This window comes from Acomys minous (assembly GCF_964271855.1).
Source record: "Acomys minous genome assembly, chromosome: 12".
NCBI classification, from domain to species: domain Eukaryota; kingdom Metazoa; phylum Chordata; class Mammalia; order Rodentia; family Muridae; genus Acomys; species Acomys minous.
The window spans coordinates 28,603,363-28,618,233 of record NC_140493.1 but is presented as its reverse complement, the minus strand read 5'-3'; positions in this window follow the sequence as shown (position 1 = coordinate 28,618,233).

Sequence of the window (14,871 nt, the reverse complement as noted above, 5' to 3'; positions counted from 1 at the left end):
GATAGAAAATGAGTAACACTGGATTTCTGATTTCTGCATCTAAATTTATAGAATTATATGACAATTTAAACTATGCACATACACATTTGATAAAAAATAAATAAATAAAAAGTTAAGGGACAGGTTTGAGGAAGTGATTATAACTCTTCATATTATCCATTTCATAAAATTAATCTGTTCTACAAAGTCACTTACATACTTTACAGACTAATGTCACAACTACTCTCCAATGGTAGTTTTAAATTTTTTCATATGATATTGCATTTGAGAATTCATTAATCATTCACTAGATGGGGCTAACACACTGCAGAGAGGTGACATCTCTAAAATATTTTATTTTTGTAAGCAATGCCACTTTTTTAAAGAAAATATTTTATTTTTACATTTATCAGATGAAAATTTTCAAATAGTCAACATAGTACTTAAACTGTTTTATAATATATACAGAAACTGTTAATGATATTCTAACCAGGCAAAATGCCTATAGAATCTTCATTTTCATAATATCTTTACTGAGTATTAAGTTGAATACTCTGTTGTATAAATAGGAAAACTGTGGTGCTGCAAAAATGAGTTGTGTAGCGTAGGCTATATGTTTAAACTGGACTGAAGACTCAAATGTCCCAAAAGGAAACCTATGAGTCAAGGCATACAGGCAATCAGCTGACAACAAAAAAGCACATTAAATACAGGAAGGATATACAGATGAATGTGCATCTAATTAATATCTTAATGGGAGTGGATAAAATAAAGGGAAGTACTCAGCAAACATAATTAAATCTGAACATGGAAAGGAGGAAAAAGAGATGTTCAACATGTTCTACATCTCAATAGACTCTGCCTATAAACCATACATAAAGAAGCACATTTGAGTCACTATGAAGATTTTGTGAACTGGTGCAATAGTACTCATGGGAGAATATATAGATTAGAGAACTTTAAAAGCGTGTGTGTGTGTGTGTGTGTGTGTGTGTGTGTGTGTGTGTGTGTGTGTGTGTGTGTTTGCTTGTAGTTGTATGTTGGAGCACACTTTCCATGAGTATACTTGGCTGTCTCAGCTACTTTTCTTTTTCTGAAAGGAGACACCATACCAAAGCAACTTATGAAGAGGAAGTATTTAATTTGGGACCTGCTTACAGTTTCAGAGGCAGAGTCCCTGGCCATCATAGTAAGGAGAATAGCAGCAAGTAGTCGTGGTACTGGAACAGTAGCTGAGAAGGCACTATATCCACAAGTTGGAGACAGAAAGAAGGCACATAGAGTGGCCTGAGGTATACTTTAAAACCTCAAGGTCCACCCACAATGACACATTTCTCCTGAAAAAAACCACGTGTCCTATTCCCAAACAGTTCCACAAACTTCAGGCCATGAATTCAAATACATGAACCTTCAGAGGCCGTTCTCATTCAAGCCAACATAAGCTGTCAAAAGACATCTTTCAGAAGCTGGCAATCTGCTTTTGCCAGGTAGGTTCTGGAATAGTATATGCCCACACCTCCTGACCCATCTAACCAGTGCTGAGGTATGAAACATCTGTAATTATTGCTGGAATGACATAATTTTATTTTGAGTGTTGTCCATCTCTGTATTTTAAGGAAGCAATATGATCAGAGTTTACACCAAGAAGATGACCTAAAGGAGGTTTCTGAATCATTCCAAAATTGAAGGGTTGGATGTCAGTAATGATGAAGGAAAAATCAGTAAGAAATCTGTAGAGATTAAAGGAAAATGTCCAAAAGGCATTGCCATGGGAGCCAAGGCTACTATTAACTGCTGAAAAATTCCAGAGATGATGAGGCAACTTCTTAACTATTTATTTTCCTGAAATGTTTCTTGACAGTTAATATTTCCAACTTATTGGGCTACAGTCTGCATAAGATGAAGTGCAGACATCCTAAAAGTTCAGTCTGATATGTTTTGAAGGCTATTTTCATTTTCTCAAATTATGAAATGTATCCTTGTCAAAAATGCTGCTTAACTCACAAAGTAATATGTAAGAGGATCATAAAATGGAAAAACTATTATACTTGAAGACTACACACACACACACACACACACACACACACACACACACACACACCAGGAATAAATTTGCTACTCAATGCAAAATTGGTAAATATCTACAGAAACATACTCAATTGCTTTCCACTTGACAAACATACATTTCCATAAATTAGATTTGTTTTACTGTTAGATTTTAGCAATTTTCAGAGTTGAAATAAAGTTCAAAGAAAATGGAAAAACACAAGCCTCCCATAATCAAATAACTCAGCATGGCATCATCCAAACAGGGCAGTTTTTCACTAAACACTCTTAAAGATACATGAACCACTTAAAAACATTTTATCTCTCAATACCACTACCACAATAAGATTTTGGAACATTTCTATTCTTCATAAGTTGTGTATCTTTCTTATATGTGATCCATGCAATATGAAAACAAAGAAGGCATGGCTTATGACCATAAGTCTTTCCAGACTGTGATGCATGCAGAGAAACCCCAAATGAAACTTGGCTTGTGCTGAGTGAGGCAGAGCGTGCCACAGAAAGAGAAAATCAGATCAAAACCTGTAATGCATAAATGAAAAGTGCACCATAAAAACTGAGCATCATCGCAGTAATGTGAGGTCACTTTACTCTTCAAAAATCAGTCAGCACGATTCACCACATCGTTACTAAACTTAAAGTGTCCCATGATTTCAACTTAGTTAGACAGACACAAGCTTGAAAAATATTCAAATCTCAATTCAGATTAAAAACACCAAAAAAACAATATATATATGTATATATATTGTCAGAAAACTACAAACAAGAAACAGAATGTTGTGGCCTGTACATGACATAGTAACACAATCTAAAGTCGTCTTATAGGAAGGAATGCTGCTGTCTCCCTTGATAGACTATAATAAAGAAGAATAAGTAAAATAAACATTTTCTTCCCCAGGGTGGTTTTGTTCTATTTCTTCACAGTGACAGTAACCCTAACTAAGGCGTACTGCTAACAAACAACAAAATGGGTAGCATCCTCAATCTTCTACAATATATCACTCAATTAAAACCTACAATTGCATCACGTTGTGAAATGTTGGATGCTCTCTCTCTCAAAAAAAGACTTAACATTGGCATTCTTCATTTCTATTCAATATTTTGTGAGAAGCTCTAACCAATATAGACAAACCAATAAAACAATCAAAAGGCATTTGTATTGCCTAACTATGGATAATATGTCATAAAACAAGATAAATTTGAAAGGGACTGGGTGTATCCTTCAGGGAAACAGCATTGGTCTAGCACATATAGCTACCTAGGCTTGATCTCCATCTACACAAAAATGAAAGAAACAGAAAGAGAAATAAAACACATATTTCAAACAAAGACTTGTAGGTGTGTCATTGTCCGTAGGTGATTTATTGGTAAGGCTTCAAAACTACAAAGATCTAAAGAGAAAAATATGAGTAAATAAAACTGCTATACACCTAATGATATTCTGCTATACTCATATTCTGGAGCCTAGCATAATTGTCATCAGAGAGGCTTCACCCAGCAACTAATAGGAGCAGATGCAGAGACCCACAGCTAAACATTACACAGACCTCAGGACATCCCACTGAAGGCAGAGAGAAAGAATTATATGAGCCAGACAGCTTAAAGATACTACAAGAACACTGCCCGCAGAATCAATTAAACAGAGCTCATAGGGGCTCACAGAGACTGAAGCAACAATCAGAGAGCTTGTAGAACTAGGTCTTTCGTATATATGTTGTGGTGTTATGTAGCTCAGAGTTTTTAATGGGACACCTAACAGTGGGAGTAGGGCTTGTCTCTGACTCTTCTGTTTGCTTTTGGGAGAATCTTCCTCTTATCCTGGAGCCTCACCCAGCCTTGATATAAGAGCGCGTGCCTAGTTATACTGTGACTTGCTTTACCGTGTTCATATCTCTGGAAGGTCTGCTCTTTTCTGATGGGAAATGGATGGTGAGTGAATCTGGGAAAGAAAGAAGTGAGGGGAGGTACTGGGAGTAGTAGAGGGAAGGGAAATGTAGTCAGGCTGTAATATATGAGAGAAGAATAATATTTTTTAAAAAATGGACTGGCCCAACCTGAGACCCACCCCATAGGAGAGAGCCAACCACTGACACTACTAATGGTACTCTGCTATGTTTTGCAGACAGAAGCCTAGCATAACTGTCCTCTGAGAGGCTACACCCAGCAGCATATCAAAATAGGTGCTGCGACCCACACCCAAACATTAGAGAGAACTCAGGAGTCTTGAGGAAGAGTTTGGGAAGGAAAGAGGGAAGTGGAGGGGACAAGAACTCCACAAGTAGACTAACAGAATCAACTAACCAAGGACCTTGGGGGCTCACAGAGACTGAATCACCAACCAAAACCTAGGTTTCACATGAAATTGCAGCTACACATATGTCAGTGATGACCAGTTAAGTCTTCATGAGGGTCCTGTAGCAACTAGTGCAGGGGATGTCTCTGACATGGACTCTATGGCTTACATTTGGACCACTTTCCCCTAGCTGGGCTGCGTTGTCCAGCCTCAGGGAAAGAGTGTGCACTTATCCTGATTTGACTTGATGTGACAGGGCAGGTAGGTGGAGGGGCTCCCCTTTTCTGAGGAGAAGGGGAGAAGAGGGTGGTACCGGGAGGAAAGGAGGAAGAGGGCTGCAATAGAGATGTAAAGTGAATAAATAAATATTTTTAAAAGAAAAACTGGTATGCTCATAAAATACAATACTATAAGTAAAATAAAAGTATTTATAGCTATACAATAAAAATGGATAGATCTCAAAATAATAATAATAATAATAATAATAATAATAATAATAATATAAAAATAATAATTACATATTGTCTTAATCCAGCATCATATTAAATAGAGAAAAATCCAAACATTCCTGCTAAGATAAGAAACAAAACAAGGATGAACAAGAATGGTCATTCTTTCTACTCCTATTCCCATATAGTACTTAAATCTTAGCTACAGGGAGAAAAAGAAGGAACTAAAGGTGACTCTGATAAAAAAAAAAGTAAAACTATTTCAATTTTTCAAATTATGTAATTCTATATATAATAGATGGCACTAAACAACTCTCAAGGTTGAGTAACACTTTCTGTAAAGTGGCAGAATACAAATTTAATTCCCCTCATATATGCCAATGAGAAATATATTGAAAAAGAGATCAGGGAATTGATCCTATTAATAAGACACACACACACACACACACACACACACACACACACACACACACACCCCTAACCACTGAAACAAAAGATCACCATAGTGAAACTTTAAGATACCGAAGAAAGAAATTTTTTTAAAAATTACATCAGAAGACAGAAAGTGTTGGAAGTATCAATTTTATAAAAATGGCCATCTTACCAAAAATAATACAGATCTAATACAACCTGTTCAAATTACAAAAAAAAATTATAAGTTTTACATGAAAGCACATAAGACTAAAGATGTTCAAAACAATCCTAAATTGAATGAATATGGCAGGAAATACCACACATGGTAAGGCACAAAAATGGATACATAAATCAGTGGACTAGAATAAAACACTCTGGTATAAATCCACACAAATACAGTTACCTGATTTAAGCAAAGGGCACAGAAATATATATATATGTGTGTGTGTATATATATATATATATATATATATATATATATATATATGTGTGTGTGTGTGTGTATGTATGTGTGTGTGTGTGTGTGTGTGTGTGTGTGTGGTTCAAAAGACAGATTTCAACAAACACTGCTGGGAGTTCTGTATATCAGCGCATAGAAGAGTAAACCTAGATCTATATCTCTCACTTTATATAAAACTCAACTCCAAATGCATCAAAGACTTCAACATAAAACCTGAATCTCTGAAACTTCTGGAGGAAAATGTAAGGAACACATTTCAACATACAGGCACATGTAATGGTTCTCCAAGATGACTCCACTAGCACAGGAATAAAACCAACAATTGATAGGTGAGATTGCATGAAATTACAGAAAAAGGAAAAAAAAATTATCAACACAGTGAAGAGGGAGCACACAGGAAGGAAAAGATATTTTATAGCTGTAAAACATACAGAGGACTATCAATGAAACCATACAAAGAATTTTAAATAAAAACTAAGTGTTAAGAAAACAAGCAGAGAATTCTCAACAGAGGACTACAGAATGGCTGAGAAACACTTCAAGAAATGCTCAACGTCTTTCATCATCAGAGAAATGCAAATCAAAATGACTCTGAGATTCCCTCTTACACCCATCAGAATGGCTAAGATCAAAAACTCAAGTGGCAGCATATGCTGGCAAGGATGTGGGGAAAGGGGAACACTCCATCAGTGCTGGTAGGAGTGAAAACTTGTACAACCACTTTGGAAATCAATCTGGCACTTTTTCAGAAAACTGGCAAGAGGGCTACCCCAAGACCCAGGTATTCCACTCCTTGGAATATACCCAAAAGATGCTCCAGCACACAACAAGGACATATGCTCAACCATGTTCATAGCAGCCTTATTCATAACATCCAGAACATGGAAACAACCCAGATGTCCCTAAGTCCAAGAATGGATAAAGAAACTGTGGTACATTTACACTATGGAATACTACTCAGCTATTAAAAACAAGGAAATCCTGAAATTTGCAGGCAAATGGATGGAACTAGAAATGATCATACTGGGTGAGTTAACCCAGACCCAGAAAGATACACATGGTATATATTTACTTATAATTGGACACTAGCCCAACAGAGATGTCCCCTGAAAGTCTTCACTTAGCAGGAGATTGGGATAGATGCAGGAACTTCCTATTGGGACTCCAGGTGAGAGAGGTAAGGGAGACTGGGGAACTGAAGGATCCAGAGGCTCCTAGAAACCTACAAGAGGACCAGGAGAGCCTGCAGAGACAGATGCACCAAATAAGGAGGAGAGAACCTAGGCATTCTGCTCAGATGTAGCCAATAAGCAGGTCAATCTCCTAGGGGTCTCCTAATAAAGTGAGCAGGGGCTGTCTTGCTATGGATTCTGTTGCCTGCTCTTTGGCCACTTCCCCCTGACTAGTTGTCTTTCCAGGCCACCGAGGAAGAGGATGTAGGTAGACTTGGTAGGCTGGGGTCAATTAATGGGGGGAAAGGGCTCCCACCTCTGAGGACTAAAGGAGGAGCATAAGGGAGAAGAGGGAGGGACGGTGGACAGGGAGGAGATGAGGGGGGCTACAATTGGGAAATAAAGTGAAAACATTTTAAATAAATTTAAATTTAAAAAGAAAAAATTCTTCAAGATTTTTAAGGAAAAAAATGGGCTACAGAACTACAGGGAAAAGAGAAGTACACATAGTTAGGAAGCACTTTTGAAAAGTAGTCACTATTCTTAGTCTTTGAAGAGATTCAGATTAAAGTCTCTTTAAGATACTATCTCTTCCTTGTCAGAATGGCCATCATAAAAAAAATACCAATAACAAGTGGCAGCAAAACATGTGGGCAAAGGGACTCCCTATGCACTGTTAATGAGAAAGAAACTAGTACAGCCGCCTAGAAATGAGTCTATATGCTTCACACAAAAAAAGCAAAATTTCTGTGTAATGTACCCGTACCACTCTTGGATTTACACACAAACGACTCTGTACCCTATCACAAATATGGCTGCATATCCATGTATATAGCTTCTTATTCAGAGTAGCTTGGAAATGAGGGAAGCCACAATGCACATCAACTGATGAATAGATAAAGTATATGTGGTACATATTCACAGTGAAATTCTGCTCAACTTCATTGAAAAACGAAACTATACGATGTCAGGAAAATGATAGAATTGGGGGGGGGGCGGGGCGTCAAGGAAGAATTCTGAGCGAAGTGATTCAAACCTGAAAGGACAAACCGGGAATGCTCTTTCCCATATGAAGATCAAACCTTGGACTTTCCGGTACGTTGTCAAACACAGGGTATTTGTAGAATCCGGGAAACAAGGAAAAGACAGGAAGAGGTAGGAGGATGTCACTTTAGGGAAAGGGAGACAGAAGAAGAGAGGATTTTAAAAGGAGTAGACAGAGAGAACACTCTTGCTGGAAATGTTTACGGAAGTGGCAGAAGTAGGAAGGTAATGGTGTGAGGTGGGTGAATATTAACCAGGATAAAGAGGAAATAAAGAAACGACGTGGGAAACAAGATGAATCCCCCTCTGTAATGGTGGCTAAGCTGTTGGTGTAGAGTGTGGGTAGCCAGTTCTCATCTGAGTGGATTCAAAGCCAGTTCCATGAGGTTTTGGGACTAGTAGTGGCTGGTACTGTAATCTTGCTGATATAAATCTGGTTTGAGGGTATAGTAGACCCATTTGTGTAGTGTATTTATGATGGTTAATTAAAGTAACATAGCCACACACTGCTTCTAAATAACTATTCTTTTTTTTTTTCTAAATAACTATTCTTATACCCATAGACAAAAACAACTTCCAGTCCTAATCAGAGAAACCTTTTCTTACATATGCAGAGACTCATGGCGGCTGAAGATGCAGAAAATAAGCTCTAACAAGTAACTTATACCATTTTCTATATGGCTCAGGGAACCTCATGAAAGAGGAGGAATGGTGTTATTACGAGCTAGAAAGCTGGGTAAAGTCTACAGAATTTCAATCTACGGACAGATAAAAATATTTATAATCATTAACTCACATCAGCTGAATTTACTTGCTCTTGACTCACACAGACCAGACGTACCAACCATCAGCCAAGGAAGGGGTCAGACTTACGGTCCTGCACTTGACTTCTAAACTACTGGCTATTGGTTAGATTCTGGCAAGAACTTTCAGCATTAACTTCAAAAAATATTTCAGTTTTGGAATCAGGTAACTTTCAATAAACAAAGGCATCAGTTTTTTACCTTTCCGTAATATTTGAAAATGTTTTTCGGGTTCTTACAAACCACTTGCATGTAAGGTGCATCTAAAATGGAGCTTTGTAAAGGACTCTTGTTCCCTTTCATCTCATACAAAATTGTCATTTTTAAGGGGAGACAGAAGGTTCAAGTCCCAGAATTAGTTCAGTCAAGTGAAATAGACTGTCTCTTATCACAGGAAGATGAGTTACAGAAAAGCTGTTTTAAATTTCCTCCTCTCCCAGAGCGCTGTCAGCACCATTCTGTCTGCTAGTTCCTTTCAATTACAAGACCCAAATTAGCAGCAATTTAACACTAGAAGCTCACTAATTAATGGATATTCCCCTGGGCTTCTGGTCTATTCAGATAGACCTCAAATCCTAGAAAAAATAAATAAATAAATAAATAAAATGAAAGATACTGGCCCATTTACCAAACTATCTTTTTCTTGGGAATTGAAATAAAGTTAGCTTACTTAAATAATTAATGTTTTGGGGTTTTGTTTTCTTTTCTTTTGCTTTCTGTTTTCTTTTATTAGCACTACAACTAAGCCCAAGGTCAACCATGACTACAATTAAAAACTAGGTTAAATTTACCCTTGTGACTCTACTGATTAGCTTTAGTGCATCTCCTGCTCAGCTCTTAACTATACTTTCAGAAGCATCATCAGGTAGGTTTTTCTTCACTTGAAATGTCCACACATTCCAAAATTAAACCCTTATAATTCACCCACCTCTGTCTCTAAGACACTGGCGTCATGTTTCAAATTGTTGATGTCCGGTCACAATAAACGTGGAGGCTTCTTGGAGCATTTTAAAGCATGTAATTATAATATATAAGACCCCAACAGAAAATTCTGATGATTAGAATTTAAAGATGAGTGACAATTTAAACTACACCGACGATTCCAGGAAACTGTCAGAAACAGAAACGAATAGGTACATTTCTTTTAAGAGTGTCAGAATTAATTGAGTAACAGTGACTACACAAGACATGGCAACATCAACAAAAGTATTTTGTCAGATATTCTGACTTTCCTTAGTAGCCCTGGACAAGGTAGACACCGATTCTTTTATTACACTCTTAATTACTAATATTAATTCACAGATCATATAGTATACACTACATGGTACAGGTATGTGTATCTATGGTGGGGGTTGGGGATGTTACAAAATAGCTCTAAAGTCTTTAAAGGCCATAAAAAAGTATTTAAGAGGTTTCCAAAGTCCATAGAAACTGGAAAGCTGGTTGAAAATAGATTCTGTACTGATAAAGTAAAAACACAGTTGGTGTCTTGCTGGAGAAGCCTTGACTGTTCTTTGGAAGTCAGGCTTGGGTCAGACATTAGCTTCAGGAGTCAGATGCAGCCAACGCGTAGGACCAGGTCCAGGGAAGTGAACAGTTCCAGGTGGCTGAACAGGACGAACAGAAAGCAGTTTAAGCAGGCAGTAGCAGCAGTGGGCACTGAGCCAAGGGGAAGGATCAGTGACCATCCACAGTATTCTTCTTGTGCATCCTCTGATGTACATCCTGGGTAGTCAGACGACAGATCAGTGGAGTGCTCTCATCACTGTCATTTCAGTGTCAGGTGTCCACCTGATGGCATCCAAATCAGGGATTGGTGCCTTTTCCCTGCTCTGGTGTGACTCATAAGTTCTCAGGCTGATTTTGCTGATATGGTTTCATTATATCCATGTATCTTTACATGTATCTTAATTTACCCCCATAAATTTATATCATGAATTCCTATTACCTGGAATCAATCTTTTATCAGTCTGTATTATGTGTGTCATTGCCACAAAGGTGGTGCTGTTCATGTGTCCCAGGAGCAAAATCATATCCCAGTCTAAATGTGTGGTCTCTCAGGACATGGCTGCAAACCCAATGTTTCAAACAGCATAGAGTAACTTAGGGCAGGCCCAGACTTGTCACCGCGTGTCTGGCAGTAGCCTGGGCTGTCTCAGGGCGTAGCTGTCATACTGCATTTCTGGCCAGGTGTGACACAGCCAGTCCAGGGGCTGTTTGCTTCTAGAAGGGAAAAGAGGAACCTAGAGGTCACAGGTTCCTTTTCTCTCAGGAATGACTGGAACGGTCAGGGAGAGAGGTCCATGCCCTGGGCAAGGTTCCTGGTCTCCCCGGGGGAGGGGCCGTGGGTAGAAATGAGTTTTCTACTAGATGTTACAATTAACTCTTTTAAGATGAGACTGGTTTTTGTTTGTTTGTTTGTTTTTTGTTTTTGTTTTTGTTTTTTAGTTTTTTGAAACAGGGTCTCTCTGTGTAGCCTTGGCTGTCCTAGACTCAATTTGTAGACCAGACCAGGCTGGCCTCGAACTCACAGTTGTTGGCATCAGATGGCAGTGGAAATTCGGGTGGTCCCAAAGCCTGTGATGATACAGCAGTGTTACAGCCCTTTGATTAAGCCACTGTATTAACGGCAGAGGTGCAGGTGAAAGCCCCGAAAGTGACCGGAAGACAGGTCCCAGTGAGATGCAGTTTGGGAAACCCTGGTCAACGGTTGCCGAGGCAATTCCACAGGCAGGTGAAGAGCAGAAACACCACGCTGTGGCTGGGTGGTAGCTGCCTAATTGGCAGTCAAGCTTGAGGCATTCAGTGGCAATTCTTCAGGGAGTCTTTCCCTCCCGAGAATAAAAGGCGAGTCTCAGGCAGTCATGGTGGAGGAAGAGAGTAAGAGAGTCACAAGCGTCAGGGAAATTATTAACCAGGGTTCTGAGGGTGAATGTGTTTAATTTGCTAGGGCTAGAGGTGCCAGGGATGTTTGATTTACACCCAGTAAAACAGTTCTATCCTAAGAGGGGAAGAGAAGTACTTAAATAGCCTATGGGTGGGGGAATAAATCCAGGTACAGTTAAAGGTCATTGGTTGAAAGCCAAGACAGCAAAACATCTTATTAGCATAGGGTGAGTGTTTCCAGGAATCCCCAGGTGCTTGCTGAACAGGTTTCCTGGGGGAAGAGGGGTTGGGCTTGCAATAACCCTGAGGGCTATGTGACAGTCCTTACAGGTCCTGGGGTTCCTCAGATGAGGCAGAGAAGGGAGCCCACTGAGAAAGGGAATCCATCATCTTATACCAAGCTCAGAAGCTATCTGGAAATGCCTGACTTGGATCTTACAGCAGGTTCCCACACAGACAGACCTCAGGCTTAGCCTGAATAGCCTTAGCATTTACTAAAGCCCCACTGCATATAAGGCAAAATGTTAAGGTTTTATTTTACACTATCTTTTGAAGCCTCAGAGCAACCTCTCATGGCATCATCATCATCATCATCATCATCATCATCATCACTGTCATCAACATCATCATTTCCTTTTTAAAAAGAAAAAAAACTAAGAAGTTCCCCTCATATTAAGGCTAAACAGGGCAACCTATTTGGAAGAAAAGGGTCCCAAAGGCATGCAAAAGAGTCAGAGACAGCACAACCATAACATTCAGAATATGTATGTCAGACCCATGCAGACTCCCTGGCTGTAGGTTTAGTCCCTGAGAGCCCCGATGAGCCCAGGTGATATAGCATGTTGGCATGATCTCCTTGGGATGCCCAACCCTTTCTGAAGGGAAATAGAGGAGGAGTAGATTAGGGGAAGAGGGGGGCCTGGGAGAGGGACTAGGATAAGAAGAGAAAGTCAGGATATAATATATGAAGGAATAAATTAAAAATGTATAAAAGAGAGAAAAAAATAACTCTCAAAGAGCAAAGTCACACATCGCAGGAGGCCATGTGAGCATTTAACTTTATATGTGTCTCCAAATCTAGAGTTCTAAAGCCCTTTGCTAAATTATGTCCACTATGATGAACTTCACATAAATCCTTAGATGTTTCAAATTTAATTAAAAAGACTTGAGAGTGGAAGACAGAGGTAAAGAAAATGAATGATAGCTGAAGGCAAAGTAAAAAAAAAAGAAAAAAGAAAAAGGAAAAAAGACAGTTCGTGTTGAAACCTTGGCTTAAACTCCATCATAGTGCTGGCAGCCTTTTTTTTTTTTTTTTTTTTTAGACATGGTTTCTCTGTGCGGCCTGGGCTGTCCTAGACCTCTCTTTTATAGCTCAGACTGACCTCAGACTGAAAAGAGATCTGCCTGCCTCTGCCTCTCCTAGTGCTTCGATTACAGGTATGTGCCACTGGCACCAAGTCAGTCTTTAAATTTTGAAGTCATTTCAGTACAACCACTCCAAATGGCAACAGACCAGTCTTTGTGGACAGTTCTGCCATAGAAGATTAGTGGTATCTTGAGATTGCTTTAAAACTTTCTTTCACAACATTTTTTTTTTAATGTTCTAACATGGTTGGTAGCTGTCCCCTCTTTCTCCAGCTGGAAGTTATAAAAACTTGTCACAGGACCCAGTCCTTTTGTATAATGGCAGCATCTGTGAGGTCTCGGTATAATATTTCAGTTTAAATATCCATTGAGTTTTGGTTTTACAAAAAGCTGACACAATAAAAATGCACAAGAATAAGTCCTCTGTTTGCGCCAAGCACCATACAAAGTGTTTTGTGCATTAATCTCAAGAACTATTCATTGCCACCCTATGATAAAGGCACCATAAGTTTTTAAATTTTAAAATGGGAAAATTATAGCTTTAGTGAATTTGTCCAAAGACACCCAACTACTAAATAGGGAATTAAACTAGAAGTTAACTACATGTAGAACAACTGTGAAGTATTTTAAGAATCTGGTATATTAAGAACAAAAAGTTATAAAATAATATAAAAGGAATATGTTTATAGTATCTGAAAACACTTCATTTTAAAAAACACTGAAGGCTTGCTGAGTGTCTATTACATGCAGACTGTTAAGGTTTGGACAGAGATCAAAATGATGAGCTACAAATGTTATTTCTCATGAATGAGGACTGCACTTTTTAAGGTAACAATGGCTGGGCAAATAGGAAAGCTATAGAAACAAACTGAGGAGCCATGGGACAACACAAGGATAAAATAAAAGTTTAACTCAACACAGATAATACCCAAGCAGAAACAATATCCCAAAAGACATGGAAGAGTATGAATAACTGAAATAAAAGGGAAAGATGTTCTACATGATCGAGTGTGAAGACATGGGAATACAAGGGAAAGGTTCCTCATTCTTGGGAGCAAGCAGAGATGGGTAAGGGTAGGAATGACTTTAGAAAGGACTGAGCAATAGACTTTGAATGTCACGGGCAAATGAGCTATTGAAAAAGATCACTCACACTGCTAAAGAATGTGGAAACTGAGATTTGGGGTAAGAAAATTATTAGGAGATTCACAGTAATATACACAAGATGTAGCTGAACTTTAACAAAGATGGCTGACAATGGGTAGTGGATGAAGAGAAAGCTACTCTTCCTTTCTTAATTTTATACTGTTATTTTCATGGATGATTTAGTTGGATATTATCACTCTATGAATCAACATTTGTTTTTTTTTACTAAAATAATATAAAAAGTTTTTAAATATATTATAGCTAGTAAGAATTGTGTTGGAATTTTGTGTATATAAAACTTCTAAAACTTTAAACAGTAGCTGCCTTATTGGTAATTTAGAGAAGCTTTCTAGTAGTGCTTTAGGGATTTGAGCCATAATTATTTGTGTGTTTTATGTATTACTTTCATATTCCAAACTGTCTTAGAACCAAATCATATATGTGATGTATATCATTAAAATGTATAAATTAGATGCTTGTAAAAACAAGAAAAATTTTTTTCATTTTTAAAATTTTAATTTTATTAATTTATTCAGATTACAACTCAATTGTTATCCCATCACTTGCATCCTCCCGTTCCTCCCTCCCTCCCGCTTTCACCTTATTCCCCTCCCCTAGGTCTATGACCGAGGGGGACCTCCTCCGCCACTATATGGTCATAGGCTATCAAGTCTTATCTTGGTAGCCTGCTTATTCTTTCCTTGAGTGCCACCAGGCCTCCCCAACAAGGGGATATTGGACATAGAGCTTAATTATTGATATAAATTGAAAAAGTTAGTTGTGTATTTTAGAA